Below are 18,627 nucleotides of genomic sequence, written 5' to 3' on the forward strand. Positions count from 1 at the left end.
ACAGTCAGTCAGTCACACATACAGACACAGGCACACACACAGTGACCTGCCTCTGTCTGGTCAGATAGCAGCGGTGGCCCGGCCCCTATCACTCAGTAGTTTACAAAAGCCGCCTGTGGCAGACATGAGGTCACTGCGGCTGTGCAGTGTGGCTTTGAAGGCAGGAAACACAGACAGTGTATTAGAAGGTGAAGCGCATCTGACTGTGTCCAAGACAGAATACTTATTAACCCAATGGGAGAGTGCTGCTATAGTGTCTGTCTCCACACCCCTCTGGTTAGGAGTTAGGACGAGACACAGATCAAGACGCTGGGTGTGTGTAGCTAATGTTCAGGTCAGACAGTCTCCCACATACTGTTCCACTATGCCACCTCATCTCTCATCTGATTCTAGGGTCAGGGAAGATTATTTATTAATTCATTCAGGTATTGGGCTAATATGACCAGTGTTCTCAACCATTCTAGGAAAGCCTTTCAGCAATAACTAGAACGAACATTACATGTATCTCAGAATGTGCAAGCATGCACTGTTGGAGCAGTGCATACACAAGTATTTTGATACACCCGTAATACACCAATAAAATTGCATTTGATTTGATTTGACACAATTTTGTGCTGAGTTAGTGTGTGAGGTTGTTGGTGTATGAAACGAAGGGAGATGTTTTCATTTCCTCCTCTCCCCTGGCTGGCCGGGTCGAGGGGTTCGGGGCACGGGGGTTGGGGGGCTGCCCACCAGAATGTACCTCCCCTGGCCCTCTGGCCTCGTTCAGAGTGTCACAGGCAGTGACTCACAGCCAAGAGAGCAAACAGGAAGGATGTTAACCACTACTACCACCAGCGCAGCATTTCACCCCCCCCCCCCCCTACGACCCCCACCTCCACTCCACACAAAAGACCCTAACTTAATGAAGCCTGGATGAGTGCATGGCACGGCGATGACATCAGAGTTAGAGGGAAAACACACACACAGCAGGAACAATGAGCAGCTCCAGAGGAGAGGATCAAAGTGGGCTGTTGAGGACTCTGAGCTCCTGTAGTGTCCAGACAGGAACACAGGACTAGCCTGGACAAAGATATGTTACTGCCAACCAGGGTACACAGCACAAACAGGCCTGGGACCAGGTTACACAGAACGCATACCTTCTGTCAAAGTCTGGGAAAAAAGAGGAAGAGATGGCGGGGGTAGTGGTTAAAGAGGGTGAGTGAGAGTGAGATAGAGAGAATGACAGAAAAAGAGACAGAGATAAAGAGAGAAGGTGAGAATTGGGTGTGTTGGTCAGTTGCCATCACTCCCCTATGTCCTCAACAGAGAGTTTCTCTGTCACCCCGTGCCAGCACCTTGTCACCCTGCATCCCCGCCACCCTGTCATTCTGTCCCCCTAGCTTGTGTCTCTGTCACCCCGTTGTCATGTTATCAGGCTCACCCCTGACCGTGTGTGTCCCAGGTTTAGAAAAATAAAGAAGGTAGAGAAAGAGAGAGGCGGGGGGGGTTGTGCCTGGACATGTCTGTCTCCTTAGATCACAGGCCCCGGACATAAAGTGCTAATACTATGTGTCCATAGATTTTTGAGGGTGTGTTAGGGGTTAGGGTGTGTGTGCCTGTATGTTTGTACGTGTGTGTGAGGTTGTGAGTGCATGTGTGTGTTGGGGGGTATGGGCAGAGGAGCACACACTGGGGCTACCACTGAGCCACACACACACTACCCTGGGGGTTGCGCCTCTGTTCTGGTCACACACATGATCTCACTGTCGTAGACTTTATGGATGACGGAGACTACAGTTATGACTACATACATATATGTATGTATCTGTGTCTGTATGCTCATCACAAAAACAAAGAGAGTCTAACTCATTCTGAGAAGATCCTATTCTTCCAGATTCCAGGAAGTGCTGTTGAGCTATGGAAACAGGCTTCAAGACATTTCACACTCTCTGGGAGTGAATCAAAAAAAGATGTGCTTCTAAAGTTCAGCTTTTTGAGAAAGGAGCCGGGCTGGTGGCGTCACACAGCACATTATTATGCCGTGAGCCAAGGAATACGTCCCGAAAAGCACACGTCGACCAATCAGACGCCTGGGATACCATGGAACACTACCCATAATCCACTGAACAAATACATGTATCTAATACCATAACAACCCTCCACCAACACGCCAGAGACGCCAGAGTCAGGCCAAGAGGAGTGTGACGCATCCGTAGCAACACACCATAATTAACAGTGCTAGGATAGACTCTAAGTTTAGAAGACCCAGCAAGCTACCCCTCAACCTCCCCTCCCCTTCAACCCTCCTCCTCTCCTTCTTCACATGCCCCCACACTGATATTTAACAAAACATTCATCTTCTTGCCAGCTCTTCTAAAGAATCCTGTGATGTAGCTGTGAGCTCCAGACGAGACTGGCTAATAGTAATTCCATTGTTCTGGTCGTTATTTATGCCTTGGCTGTACCAGGCATGATGAGGTAAGTTTTCTTTATGTTATTATTCACAACTGGTGATACATAAAGCCAGATTACACAAATGTCTCTCTGTTTCATAGCTCTGCTACCTCACACCCTCCTCCTCCATTCCTCCCTCCATCGCCTTTCAATAGCACATTTCCCCTTTTCTCCCCTCTTTCTAAATCACCCACAGCATTTGCATGTGAATCGCTTGTATATCTTCTTTTATATGATGCCCCCCCAACTCAACCCAACCCCCCATCACCAAAAAATGTAATGTTACTCTCCCATTCCCAGCCTGGCATGGCAGACGTTTTAATAAAAGAAGACAGGGTTTATGAAATCAAGATGAAACGTTGTTTTTCTGCCCTGAAAGATAAGCCATCATCTGCTGATGTTACTGGGGTGATAATCCATGTGGAATTTCTCCAGAGCACTTTTATTGACTCTGCCAGGTCTTAGTGATCGGCAGTGGAGTGGGAGTTGGGAGGCATATCACTACAATAGTGAACCATATTTGTGAGTCAGACACAGGGGCCTGTTGGACTGCTCTGTTTGCCTGTTTGTGTGTGTGTGTGTGTGTGTGTGTGTGTGTGTGTGTGTGTGTGTGTGTGTGTGTGTGTGAGCCTGGTTCACAAGGAGACCAGTATGCCCCCATAACACACACATAGACACAGACACACACACAGGTCTCTCCTCTCTGGGCCAGGGTTATTTACAACACCAGTGTAGTCCAGACCATTTCAGAGAAAGCACATGGTAAGGACCCAGAAAGCCAAACAGACAGGATGACCTCTTACATGCCCAGTGCACAGGGTCATACTTGTTTGCCCTGCACTCTGATTAGATCCATTTACACAGACTCAAAAGCACTCCAGACCTCTACCCCTGGCTAAGGTTACATACTTACATCCCTGTAATAATTCAGACATGTATTGGAAAGGGGATTTTTTTCTCTTTTGGTGAGTTCTGCTGAGTTCTGCTTTGTTTCAAAAGCAGATCAACTTCAAAGCATTGAAACGGACAGATTAATAGATGAACAGAAATGCTATTTCATAAGCTATTGAGTTTCGGTGCTATCACTCAAGGCTTTTTGTCTGACTGTGTGAGGAGGTGTGTGTGTGTGAGAGAGAGTGCATGCCTGTGTGTGCTTGTGCATATGTATGTATGTGTGTGTATGCCTATGTGTGTATGATTGTGTGTGTGTGTGTGAGAGAGAGTGCATGCCTGTGTGTGCTTGTGCATATGTATGTATGTGTGTGTATGCCTGTGTGTTTATGATTGTATGTGTGTGTGTGTGTGTGTGTGTGCGTGCGTGCGTGCGTGTGTGCGTGCGTGTGTGTATCCATGCGTGCGCATGTGTGTGCGTGTGTGTGAGGAGGTGTAGTCAGGGCACAAAGGAAACCAGTTCAACCATAACAGCTGTTTACCCATGGCATGTATGAGTACCCTCTTCCTCCCTCGCTCACCCTGTTGACATCATCCACTACATCTCTCCTTCCTGTCTCTCTCCCTCTCTTTTCTAGTGGATGGATACTGTTATGACAAGTTTAATTGAGGGTTGTCAACCTATAGCAGGTTTGTAAATATTAGACTTGCGAAGAGCGCCGAATAGAGGATGTGGCCATGCAGTATGGTGTTCTTCGCTGAAGCACAATGTCTGTCTTTGTAAAGTGGATCGCTAGAAGCCATTTTGATACTTTTGTCTCAATGACCCTTCATGCACTATAGATTGTATCTCATCCTGGCCTAGGAGTTGTATATCTATGTAATATACATCTTTAATAAGGAAACAATCTCATCCAACTACAAGGACAACTTTTCTTTGCTCTTTGTTTTATTTTATTATTGACCTGAGAGAACATTGAGTAACCATGGGCATCGAGCCTACTCTATTGAATATGAGCTGCTTATTATAACCACCATTTTCTACCTTTTAATAAATGAGTCACAGCTTTATAATGTTTATGGAAGTACCCTTCTTATTAGTGTGGGTATTGAGGGGGAGCTGAACCAGGGCTGACACATCCCCTATGATCTCTGATGTGTCCATGCAGCAGCTTCCTCTTTGATCAGTCTCAAAACAACACTTTAGTTCTCCTGATGACTTTTAATGTGTGAGTTTAACTGTCTCTTTCACACTGTGCCAAACAGGTCAGGTCTTGCGTTATCCATTGGATGTTATTTTTAGCTAAAGGTGGAGGAGTGGGTGGTGTTTTGATTTTAGTCCACTTTTTGATTCATTAGTCAGAGCGCTGTGTGTGTGCTTGTGTGTGTGTTGTCTCCATTGTGTCGTGGTGGTGTGTGTGCAGTCTCCATTGTGTTGTGGTGTGTGTGTGTAGTCTCCATTGTGTTGTGGTGTGTGTGTGTAGTCTCCATTGTGTCGTGGTGGTGTGTGTGTAGTCTCCATTGTGTCGTGGTGGTGTGTGTGTGGTCTCCATTGTGTCGTGGTGGTGTGTGTGTATTCTCCATTGTGTTGTGGTGGTGTGTGTTCCAGTAAGTGACGCTGCTGTGCGTTATTCACCTGGGGGCGGGCTGAGGCCAGTGAGTCAGTGCCGTGTAATCAGCCATCACCAGGCAGTCTGGGCCAGAGCTTTCTCTCAGTAACACACTGGGCCCTCCTCTCCTCTCAGACCCTTCCTCTCCCCCCAGTGAAAACATGCAGCAGTAATGTGCCCTCCATAATTGCCCCTCATCTCCCACCATGTCGGCCTGAGAGACAGAGAGAGTGAGTAAGAGAGAGAGAGAGAGAGAGAGAGAGAGAAAGAGAGACCAAAAGACAGACAGAGGGAGTGGGAGAGAGGGGGAGGGGTAAGAGGAAACGAGAGACAAGATTTTAAAAAATTATAATAATTATTAAACCCTAAAACTCAACTATTACACTGTTACAAATCTAAACAGAGCCTTACATCTAGGCTTGGCATAGAACAACTAAATAAACAGATGGTACTGTATATCTTGAGTGATGACATGAACTGAATTTCTAGTCTCTCTTTCTCTTTGTATTCTTCTCCCCCTCTCTCTCTCACAGGGAGGTCTTAACAAGAGTCTCCCAGAGACATAACTCAGCACTCTCCACTCCAATAACCGCTGAAAAATGAAAATTGACAGAGGTGTCACGGCAACTATGCCACATGTTTACAAGAGGCTGTCTTTACTGGCCTCCGCCTCAGTGATATAAGTCATACACAGTAACAGTCTGCTCATCATAGAGCTGGATTTATAGGCCCAGTGTAGCGCCACATGACCTGCCATCCGCCAGCCCAGCCCATAGACCAGGAATCATTATCTAGATCCACTAACTATAACCTTCATAGACTCTTCCTCTATTCAAATAGGCTCAGTCTGGATCAGACTGTCAACTCAACATATGCTGACAGACACAGGTCTAGTCTAGGAAGATGTACAGTGCCTTGCAAAAGTATTCAACCCCCTTGGCGTTTTTCCTATTTTGTTGCATTACAACCTGTAATTTAAATTGATTTTTATTTGGATTGCATGTAATGGACATACACAAAATAGTCCAAATTGGTGAAGTGAAATGGAAAAAAATAAGTTAAAATTATAAAAATAAAAAACGTAAAAGTGGTGCGTGCATATGTATTCACCACCCTTTGTTATGAAGCCCCTAAATAAGATCTGGTGCAACCAATAACCTTCATCATTAGTTAAATAAAGTCCACCTGTGTGCAATCTAAGTGTCAAATGATCTCAGTATATATACACCTGTTCTGAAAGGCCCCAGAGTCTGCAACACCACTAAGCAAGGGGCACCACCAAGCACGCGGCACCATGAAGACCAAGGAGCTCTCCAAACAGGTCAGTGACAAAGTTGTGGAGAAGTACAGATCAGGGTTGGGTTATAAAAATATCAGAAACTTTGAACATCCCAAGGAGCACCATAAAATCCATTATTAAAAATGGAAAGAATATGGCACCACAACAAACCTGCCAAGAGAGGGCCGCCCACCAAATCTCACGGACATGGCAAAGAGGGCATTAATCAGAGAGGCAACAAAGATAACAAAGATAACCCTGAAGGAGCTGCAAAGCTCCACAGCGGAGATTGGAGTATCTGTCCATAGGACCATTTTAAGCCGTACATTCCACAGAGCTGGGCTTTATGGAAGAGTGGCCAGAAAAAAAGCCATTGCTTATGGAAAAAAATAAGCAAACACATTTGGAGTTTGCCAAAAGGCATGTGGGGGACTCCCCAAACACATGGAAGAAGGCACACTGGTCAGATGAGACTAAAATTGAGCTTTTTGGCCATCAAGGAAAACGTAATATATGGCGCAAACCCAAAACCTCTCATCACCCTGAGAACAACATCACAGTGAAGCATGGTGGTGGCAGCTGTCATGCGTAGGTGTAATAGGTGGCAGGGAAGTCAGGCGCAGGAGAGTCAAATGAAGTGTAAAATGGAGTCTTTTAATAAAGTCCACGGAGTATGCTCCATAACACTAAATGTACATATACATGGGTACGAGGACCCGACGCACACCTATACAACAATCACACTACACTGACAAATAAAACAATCTCTGACAAAGACATGAGGGGAAACAGAGGGTTAAATACACAACAGGTAATGAATGGGATTGAAAACAGGTGTATGGGAAGACAAGACAAAATCAATGGAAAATGGAAAAAAGGATCAATGATGGCTAGAAGACCGGTGACGTCGAACGCCGAGCACCGCCCGAACAAGGAGAGGCAACGACTTCGGCAGAAGTCGTGACAGTACCCCCCCCCTGACGCGCGGCTCCAGCTGTGCGTCGACACCGGCCTCGGGGACGACCCGGAAGGCGAGGTGCAGGGCGATCCGGATGGAGACGGTGGAATTCTGATAACATGGAAGGATCTAACACGTCCTCCACCGGAACCCAGCATCTCTCCTCCGGCCCGTACCCCTCCCAGTCCACGAGGTACTGAAGGCCCCTCGCCCGACGTCTCGAATCCAAAATGGATCTAACAGAGTACGCCGGAACCCCCTCGATGTCTAGAGGAGGCGGAGGAACATTACGCACTTCAGCCTCCTGGAGCGGGCCAGCCACCATCGGCCTGAGGAGAGACACATGGAACGAGGGGTTAATACGGTAATGAGTGGGTAGTTGTAACCTATAACATACCTCGTTCACTCTCCTCAGGACTTTAAACGGCCCCACAAACCGCGGACCCAGCATCCGGCGGAGAAGGCGAAGGGGCAGGTTTCGGGTCGAGAGCCAGACCCTGTCCCCTGGTGCGAACACTGGGGCCTCACTGCGGCGACGGTCTGCGCCAATTTTCTGGCGCCTTATGGCACGCTGAAGGTGGACGTGGGCTGCCTCCCAGGTCTCCTCAGCGTGCCGAAACCAATTGTCCACCGCAGGGGCCTCGGTCTGGCTCTGATGCCAAGGAGCCAGAACCGGCTGATACCCTAATACACATTGAAAGGGAGTAAGGTTAGTGGAGGAGTGACGTAGCGAGTTCTGAGCCATCTCTGCCCAGGGCACGAACTTCGCCCACTCCCCCCGGCCGATCCTGGCAATAAGACCGCAGAAACCTACCCACATCCTGGTTAACTCTCTCCACCTGCCCATTACTCTCGGGGTGAAAACCTGAGGTAAGACTAACCGAGATCCCCAGACGCTCCATGAACGCCTTCCAGACCCTTGATGTGAACTGGGGACCCCGATCAGACACTATATCCTCAGGCACCCCATAGTGCCGGAAAACGTGTGTAAACAGGGCCTCTGCAGTTTGTAAGGCCGTAGGGAGACCGGGCAAAGGGAGGAGACGACAGGACTTAGAAAAACGATCCACAACGACCAGGATCGTGGTGTAACCCTGTGAAGGTGGAAGATCGGTCAAAAAATCCACTGACAGGTGTGACCACGGCCGTTGAGGAACGGGTAGAGGTTGTAGCTTACCTCTGGGCAGGTGTCTAGGAGCCTTGCACTGGGCGCACACCGAGCAGGAAGAAACATAAATCCTCACGTCCTTAGCTAAAGTGGGCCACCAGTATCTCCCGTCAAGACAGCGCATCGTCCGACCTATCCCAGGATGACCAGAGGAGGGTGACGTGTGAGCCCAATATATCAATCGGTCGCGGACAGCAGACGGAACGTACAGACGACCAGCTGGACACTCAGGGGGAGAAGGCTCTGCACGTGACGCCCGCTCAATGTCCGCGTCCAGCTCCCACACTACTGGCGCCACCAAACACGAAGCTGGGAGTATGGGAGTGGGATCCATGGACCGCTCCTCTGTGTCATACAGCCGAGACAATGCGTCTGCCTTAACGTTCTGGGAGCCTGGTCTGTAAGAAAGAGTAAACACAAAACGAGTGAAAAACATGGCCCACCTTGCCTGGCGAGGATTCAATCTCTTTGCCTGCCGGATATACTCCAGATTGCGGTGGTCAGTCCAGATGAGAAAAGGGTGTTTAGCCCCCTCAAGCCAATGCCTCCACACCTTCAAAGCTTCTACGACAGCTAACAGCTCCCGGTTCCCCACATCATAGTTTCGCTCCGCCGGGCTGAGCTTCTTAGAAAAGAAAGCACAGGGGCGAAGCTTCTGTGGCGTACCCGAACGCTGAGAGAGCACTGCTCCTATCCCAGCTTCGGATGCGTCCACCTCCACTATGAATGGCAAAGAGGGATCCGGATGAGCCAGCACAGGCGCCGAAGTAAACAGAGTCTTCAGGTGCTCAAAAGCCCTGTTCGCCTCAGCCGACCACTGCAAGCGCACCGGGCCCCCCTTTAGCAGTGAGGTAATGGGAGCTTCCACCTGACCAAAACCCCGGATAAACCTCCGGTAGTAATTGGAAAACCCCAAAAAACGCTGCAACTCCTTTACCGTGGTTGGAGTCGGCCAATTACGCACGGCTGTAATGCGGTCGCTCTCCATCTCCACTCCTGAAGTGGAAATCCGATGCCCTAGGAAGGAGATGGATTGTTGGAAAAACAAGCATTTCTCAGACTTGACATATAGATCATGCTCCAACAGTCGACCAAGCACCCTGCGCACCAGGGACACATGCTCGGCGCGTGTAGCAGAGTATATCAGAATATCATCGATATACACCACTACACCCTGCCCGTGCAGGTCCCTGAAGATCTCATCTACAAATGATTGGAAAACTGATGGAGCATTCATCAACCCATATGGCATGACCAGGTACTCATAATGACCTGAGGTGGTGCTAAATGCCGTCTTCCACTCATCACCCTTCCTAATACGCACCAGATTGTACGCACTCCTGAGATCCAATTTTGTGAAAAAACGTGCCCCGTGCATTAACTCAATAATCGTATTGATCAGAGGTAGCGGGTAACTATATTTCACTGTGATTTTATTAAGACCTCGATAATCAACGCACGGGTGTAAACCGCCATCCTTTTTTTTCACAAAAAAGAAACTCGAAGAGACGGGTGAAATGGATGGCTGAATGAACCCCTGATGCAGGGATTCAGAGATATATGTCTCCATAGCCTCCGTCTCCGCTTGCGACAGGGGATACACGTGACTCTTGGGATATGCAGCGTCTACCAGGAGATCTATCGCACAATCCCCCAGTCGATGGGGTGGTAATTGAGTCGCCTTCTTTTTACAGAAGGCGAGAGCCAAATCGGCATATTCGGGGGGAATGCGCACGGTGGAGACCTGGTCTGGACTTTCCACCGTAGTAGCACCAACGGAAACCCCTAAACACCTACCTGAGCATTCTCGCGACCACCCTGTGAGAGCCCTCTGTGGCCAAGAAACAGTGGGGTTATGACAAACTAACCAGGGTAGGCCTAGCACCACAGAATACGCAGGAGAATCAATAAGGAAAAGACTAATCTTCTCCTTGTGACCCTCCTGCGTTATCATACACAAAGGTGCGGTTACCTCCCTGATAAACCCTGACCCTAATGGTCGACTATCTAAGGCATGAATAGGGAAAGGCATATCCACAGGAACAATAGGGATCCCTAAACTATGAGCTAGACTTTTATTAATGAAATTCCCAGCCGCACCCGAATCTACTAGCGCCTTATACTGGGAATGCAGTGAAAAATCAGGAAAAGAGACAGAGACAAACATTAGTGCAGCAGAGGGCTCTGGATGAGAATGGTGCCTACTCACCTGGGGTGACGCCAGAATGCCCTGCCTGCCCTCTCTATTCCCAGAGGAACCAACCCGGCACCGACCAGCAGTGTGCTCTCTGCGACCTTGAATGGTGCTCGAGCGGGAACCCCCTCCGGTCTCCCTGCGCACCATCCCTCCCAATTCCATAGGTTCGGGAGAGAGGGTGCGGGAGGATGGAACAACCAGACCCCGATCTAGACGTCCACGAGTAGCCAGCATGTTGTCCAGCCTGATGGACATGTCCACCAGCTGGTCGAAGGTGAGGGTGGTGTCTCTACAGGCCAGCTCCCGACGGACGTCCTCGCGTAGACTACAACGGTAATGGTCGATCAGGGCCCTGTCGCTCCATCCAGCGCCGGCAGCCAAGGTCCTAAACTCCAAAGCAAAATCCTGTGCACTCCTCGTCTCCTGCCTCAGATGATAGAGAAGCTCACCCGCTGCTTTGCCTTCAGGTGGGTGATCGAATACTATCCGGAATTGGCGGGTGAACTCCTCAAAATGGTCGAGCGCCGCATCCTCCCTACTACACACAGCGCTGGCCCATTCCAGGGCTTTCCCGGTGAGGCATGAGACGAGGGCGTAACTCTTCTCACGGTCAGATGGTACTGGGGAGGCCGTGGCTAGATACAAGTTCAGTTTAAGGAGGAAACCCTGGCAGCCGGCAGTATCTCCGTTGTATCCCATAGGTAGGGATAAATGGATCCTCGATTCCGGAGAGGAAAAATCGTTCACGGGAGATTCCGGTTGTGGTGGTGGTGGCGCTGGAGAAACTCCCTGTCTCTCCCAGCGATCCATTTTCATGACAATGTGATCCATGAAGGAGCTGATAACGTCAAGCTCCCTAGCTTGTTCCTGAACGCGTTCCTCCAGCTCCATGGGCATAGTGTCCTCTCCTGCTGACTTCATATATTGGTCAGAGATTCTGTCATGCGTAGGTGTAATAGGTGGCAGGGAAGTCAGGCGCAGGAGAGTCAAATGAAGTGTAAAATGGAGTCTTTTAATAAAGTCCACGGAGTATGCTCCATAACACTAAATGTACATATACATGGGTACGAGGACCCGACGCACACCTATACAACAATCACACTACACTGACAAATAAAACAATCTCTGACAAAGACATGAGGGGAAACAGAGGGTTAAATACACAACAGGTAATGAATGGGATTGAAAACAGGTGTATGGGAAGACAAGACAAAACCAATGGAAAATGGAAAAAAGGATCAATGATGGCTAGAAGACCGGTGACGTCGAACGCAGAGCACCGCCCCAACAAGGAGAGGCAACAACTTCGGCAGAAGTCGTGACAGCAGCATCATGCTGTGGGGATGTTTTTCATTGGACTGGAAAATTGGTCAGAATTGAAGGAAGGATGGATGGCGCTAAATGCAGGGAAATTCGAGGGAAACCTGTTTCAGTATTCCAGAGATTTGATACTGGGATGGAGGTTCACCTTCCAGCAGGACAATGACCCTAAGCATACTGCTAAAGCAACAATTGAGTGGTTTAAGGAGAAACATTTAAATGTCTTGGATTGGCCTGGTCAAATCCCAGACCTCAATTCTCTTGAGAATCTATAGTGTGACTTAAAGATTGCTGTACACCAGCAGAACCCATCCAACTTGAAGGAGCTGGAGCAGTTTGCCTTGAAGAATGGGCATAAATCCCAGTGGCTAGATGTGCCAAGCTTATAGAGACATATCCCAAAAGACTTGCAGCTGTAATTGCTGCAAAAGGTGGCTCTACAAAGTATTGACTTTGGGGGGTGAATAGTTTAGCACGCTCAAGTTTTCCTTTTAAAAAAAAGTTTTTGTTTGTTTCACAATTAAAAAATATTTTGCATTTTCAAAGTGTTAGGCATGCTCAGTAAATCAAATGATACAAACCCCCCCAAAATCAATTTTCATTCCATTGTAAGGCAAAAAAATAGGAAAAATGCCAAGGGGAGGAATAATTTCGCAAGCCACTGTAGAAGCAGAGGAGTTTGAGTCAAAGTAGATTGTGGGGAAAGTATGTTTTTCCTTCGATTTCAGTGATGTTTTTTTTATTTAACCCTTATTTTGACTGAGAACACGTTCTCATTTACAGCAACGTCCTGAGGAATAGTTACAGTGGAGAGGACACAAATGAGACAATCAGAAGCTGGGAATGATTAGGTGGCCAGGACACCAGGGTTAACACCACTACTCTTACAATAAGTGCCATGGGGTCTTTAGTGACCACAGCGAGTCAGGAGACCCGTTTAATGTCCCAACCCGAAAGTCGCCACCCTACACAGGGCGATGTCTCCAATCACTGCGATGTGGCTGTTTCTTTAGACCAGAAGAAAGAGTACCTCCTACCAGCCCTCCAAAACCACTTCCAGCAGCATCTGGTCTCCCATCCAGGGACTGACCAGGACCAACCCTACTGAGCTTCAGAGGCAAGCCAGCAGTGGGATGCAGGGTGCTATGCTGCTGGTTGCTGTTGTTCTACAGAGGTCATGATGTGAGTTACTTTATTGATTTGTATCTGTGTGGATGGTTATGGTTAAGTGAACAACGCTGGTACACAGTCTTCTCTCTCTGCATCTCCAGGCGGAGAGGCCTGGGTCTGAGTTTCTCACTGGAGCACACAGAGTTCTGTTCTCTGGATGTTTGCATACTTGCTCTGGGAATGTGGCATCAGAGAAGCTGGGCAAGGGAAGCACTTATAGCCCACTGCCAGGGCGACAAGGGCTGTTATCACAGGGAGTTCCAATGTTTTCTACTGGTCGCCCTGGTCTGCCTTGAGCCTGGCTGGTAGGGCCCCGTAACCTGGGGGAGAGATTCTCACAGCCTGGCTGGTTCATTCACCTGCTGCTTAGAGAGAGAGAGAGAGAGAGAGAGAGAGAGAGAAAGAAAGATAGAAAGAGAGAGGGAACCCTGGTGAATCTAGATGGGCAGGATATAACGTTTTTAGTTGAGGCTTACACAAGGAGACATCAAAATATATGATTAAATAATAGTTGCTCCAGGTCTAAAGACTGACTCCTGAGAAGTATGTCAATGGTCTGGTTATGCAACAGCCTTCTGAACAAGCTGAGCCTGGTGCTGGTCTGGGACACAGGCAGGATGCTGCTAATGAATGGTGCTTTGAACACAAGCACAGTTAAAGCCTGTACCGCTGTCGGTCACTGAGATTGACACCCATGCAAATCATAGCAGAGATGACAGGCTGTGTGACACCAGCCCCCCACCTTTCAACCACCCAGCCAACCCGCCCTTCCTGCCAACCCCATGCCTGTGCACACAGAGCGGAGACAAATTGGCGGGTCTCCCCCCTCTCTCCTCCGCAGCTCTGCGCTCCAGTGGCCTCTGCTCAGGGGGCTAATTCCAAGTTCAGATCACCATTTGTACTTATTATGCTGACATAATTAATCCCCTGTTGTGATCAGCGGGGGTGGGAGGGCTTCAACGCTCCACTGCCCTGCCTGCTTGGACCTGTCGCTCTGCATTGAACCGCTCCTCTCCTCTCTTCTCCTCTTCCACTCCTCTACTCTTCCCTGCCTGCCTCTCCTCTCCCCCTGCACACAGCCCTGTCTGTCTGTCATTCTGTCTGCTGGTCAGTCATTCTGTCACTCTATCTGTGTGTGGCTGTCTGTCGTAACATATATGTCATTAGACTGTCTTGGTCTGTCCCGTCCTTCTCTTCTCTAACCCAGCAGTGGATACACACTCTGACAAGACTGACAAACACAGTCACACTAGTTCATGTTTTTGTTCTACCACCAAAGTGGGGCAAAAGGCTACATAAGGAACGCAATGTAAAGCAGTGAGTTTAGAGAGTTGCCAATGCCATCCCCTGCATTACACACCTATGGAACAGCAGAATACCTGCTGCCTCCCACTGCTCTCAGGTCAGCTGAGAGTCATGAATGATAAATCCCTCTGCTTATTGCAATCATGGACAAAGAGACTAGCTTTGGGGATGGAGTTGGAGGAGTAGGAAGAGGGAGGACTAGGAGGAGTAGGAGGAGGGTGAGTAGGAGGAGGGAGGAGTAGGAGGAGGGAGGCCTGGGAGGAGTAGGAGGGAGGAGTAGGAGGAGGGAGGCCTGGGAGGAGTAGGAGGGAGGAGTAGTAGGAGGAGGAGGAGGAGGAGGGGGAGTAGGAGGAGGGAGGCCTGGGAAGAGTAGGAGGAGTGGGAGGGAGGAGTAGGAGGGAGGAGTAGGAGGAGGGAGGCCTGGGAGGAGTAGGAGGGAGGAGTGGGTGGGAGGAGTAGGAGGGAGGAGTAGGAGGAAGGAGGACTAGGAGGAGTAGGAGGAGGGGGCGTAGGAGAAGGGAGGACTAGGAGGAGTAGGAGGAGGGAGGAGTAGGAGGAGGGAGGAGTAGGAGGAGGGAGGCCTAGGAGGAGGGAGGAGTAGGAGGAGGGAGGCCTAGGAGGAGGGAAGAGTAGCAGGAGGGAGGCCTAGGAGGAGTAGGGGGAGGAGGAGGGAGGAGTAGGAGGAGGAGTAGGAGGGAGGAGTAGGAGGAGGGAGGCCTAGGAGGAGGAGGAGGAGGGAGGCCTAGGAGGGGAGGGGAACAACATCTCATCAGAAACACCGGCTGGATTAATAAAGCTGAACGGTGACTGTGTCAACATCTTAAACAGTTCAAGAGATTAAAATAAAAACTATGTTCTGAAACATATGTCAGCAAGGCTGTGCAAACAAGGCCAGAATAATGACAGTCAGAGATGAACACCGCTGTCACCAAACACACTGACACTATACCCTGTGATACACATTTTTTTATTTATTTTACCAGGCAAGTCAGTTAAGAACAAATTCTTATATTCAATGACGGCCTAGTGGGTTAACTGTCTGTTCAGGGGCAGAACGACAGATTTGTACCATGTCAGCTTGGGGGTTTGAACTTGCAACCTTCTGGTTACTAGTCCAACAATCGAACCACTAGGCTACCCTGCCGAGTAGAGACAGTCAATCGTTCCCAGAAATAAAACATCCCATATTGGACCTTGATTCTTCTGAGCATAGCGTGGGCATACTGTAATTGTATAAGCAGGTGCAAATTTCCCCCCCAAAAATACTTTTGGGAATTGGAACTTTGATTGGTTTATCTGTGGCTGAGTTTATTTGGGTCAATTGAGGGCATTTTCTGACATCAAAGTAAGATGATTCAATATTTGCCATTCACTGAGGTTGTAAATAATTCAATGTCCCCATTACCTAAACTATAACTGTCTGGAGTGATGTGGAATCAGGAGGACTATAATGACCTGTGTTACTGGTTACAGCAGAAGTAAATGTAGGACAAGATATATTTATCCTTACCCAGGCATAATACATGGAATCTTCCCATACAAGGGTATATTTATTCTGAATTTATTGCAAGGACACAATCTTCTTCAGATCTATGGAAAATCCCATAGCTTCCACATACTGTAAACACGCCATAGATGGAGACAGGAAGCGTTCATGCAGAAGACGTCAACTGTCAAAGCCAATCAGTGATCAACAAGATAATCACTTAATATCCTCATTGTGATTGCTTTACTCCAGATTTAAACCTGATTAAAACTGGGGACAAACCTTCAGCTCAGACATGCTCTCAAATCTCCTTTGAACATAACATGTGATGAAATAGGACACCGGAAATACTTCAATTCAAACTCCATTGTTAAGAAGCATAGAGCCAATGGACACCTCCAGATGTACCTGGAACACTGGAACACCTGTGTGTTCTGAGAACCCCTACCTTCTGTTCTGTTGTCCTGCACAGAGAAGACAATATACAGTAAACAGTTAAGTTCTGCATGCAATAAGTGGTTATGCGGCAGAATAATTTATCACAAACAACAAAAATGTTCAAAAATGTGGCTAGTATTAATCTGTACAGCATTGGTAGGAATGTGGCTGCTGAAGACTCTAAACACACCTAAACCACTTGTTATATCATGAGTATGGCAATACACTTTTGCAAAGATCATACTTAGATGGCCATGCTTGGTTATTTATTCAATGTTATTTTTCAAGTCCAATCAGTAGTAAATCACATTTCAGCATGGTGCTTGACAATGTTGACTTCAACTCAAGAGAATGTTTGTTTCCTTCTCTTTCTCGCTCCGTCTGTCTCTCATCTTTACATAAAAGTTCAGACAGGCTGCATATTAAAAGGAGCTAAAATATTCCCACTGTGTGTCAGAGGTGGTCAAAGACTTCTGCGTTCACACAGGACCTGACAAAGAGGAGGCGGCCAGCGCTTGGCCCACAGAGCCGTGTTGAAATAAATCCAAACCAGAGACAGAGACTGGGAGGTGAGCTCCAGAAACACACGACAGCACCACCACACCATGTTAGTAGCTCCACCCGTCAATGCATACCTGGGTTCAAATAGTATTTGAAATCTTTCAAATACTGTTAGCATTTGATTTAGCTTGCCTGGAGTGCCAGGTGAGTGGGGTTTGGCCTTTTGCCACTATACTATTGGTCCATTAAGCTAGGCATGCTCAATCAAGCACAGACAAAGTATTTAAAAATGATTTCAAATAGAATCTGAACCTAGGTCTGAGCTCCACCCGTCCCGTCCCACTCCTCCCTCTCCTCTTCACTACTGCTGGCTGCTGCTGGGAACAAAGTCTGCGCATAGATTAATATTTATTTTGCAGCACACATAGTTCAGGACATATTATTGGGAAAAACACCATAACTTCAGTTCACGTCGCCCCCGTTGACCTACAGTATATCCCACTTTTGTCTGAATCAGACAAATAAAGAAGTGGAATGTCCACAAATGGGTCCACATGGTTCACAGGAGAGATGGGTTCACATGAGAGGCTGGCTGGGACAGTGCATCTCAGAAACTTCCACCATTACCAGGCAGAGGGCTAAAGGACCATAGAAGGGGGTACTTTGGGAGATTACCATAAAAATGACTACCGGTGGCTGACACTTACACAGCATATAAAACCATGATATTACAATGATAATAAACTCAGCGAAAAAAAGAAACGTCCTCTCACTGTCAACAGCGTTTATTTTATGCAAACTTAACATGTGTAATACTTGTGTGAACATAACAAGATTCAACAACTGAGACACAAACTGAGCAAGTTCCACAGACATGGGACTAACAGAAATGGAATAATGTGTCCCTGAACAAAGGGTGGGTCAAAATCAAAAGTAACAGTCAGTATCTGGTGTAGCCACCAGCTGCATTAAGTACTGCAGTGCATCTCCCCCTCATGAACTGCACCATATTTGCCAGTTCTTGCTGTGATATGTTACCCCACTCTTCCACCAAGGCATCTGCAAGCTTCCGGACATTTCTGGGGGGAATGGCCCAAGCCCTCACGCTCCGATCCATCAGGTCCCAGACATGCTCAATGGGATTGAGATCTGGGCTGTTCGCTGGCCATGGCAGAACACTGACATTCCTATCTTGCAGGAAATCACGCACAAAAAGAGCAGTATGGCCATTGCCATTTCCATGCTGGAGGGTCATGTCAGGATGAGCCTGCAGGAAGGGTACAACATGAGGGAGGAGGATGTCTTCCCTGTAACGCACAGCGTTGAGATGACCTGCAATGACAACAAGCTCAGTCCGATGATGCACACCACCCCAGACCATGACGGATCCTCCACCTCCAAATCGATCCCGCTCCAGATTACAAGTCTCAGTGTAATGCACATTTTGCCAGTCCTGTCTGGTCTAGGGACGGTGGGTTTGTACCCATAGGCGACGTTGTTGTAGGTGATGTCTGGTGAGGACCTGCCTTACAACAGGCCTACAAGCCACCAGTCTAGCCTCTCTCAGCCTATTGCGGACAGTCTGTGCACTGATGGAGGGATTGTGCGTTCCTGGTGTAACTCAGGCAGTTGTTGTCGCCATCCTGTACCTGTTCCGCAGGTGTGATGTTCAGTTGTACCGATCCTGTGCAGGTGTTGTTACATGTGGTCTGCCACTGCGAGGATGATCAACTGTCCGTTCTGTCTCCCTGTAGTACTGTCTTAAGCGTCTCACAGTACGGACATTGCAATTTATTGCCCTGGCCACATCTGCAGTCCTCATGCCTCCTTGCAGCATACCTAAGGCTTGTCCACATAGATGAGCAGGG

The sequence above is a fragment of the Oncorhynchus clarkii genome, chromosome 26 (genome assembly GCF_045791955.1).
Source record: "Oncorhynchus clarkii lewisi isolate Uvic-CL-2024 chromosome 26, UVic_Ocla_1.0, whole genome shotgun sequence".
Lineage (NCBI taxonomy): Eukaryota > Metazoa > Chordata > Actinopteri > Salmoniformes > Salmonidae > Oncorhynchus > Oncorhynchus clarkii.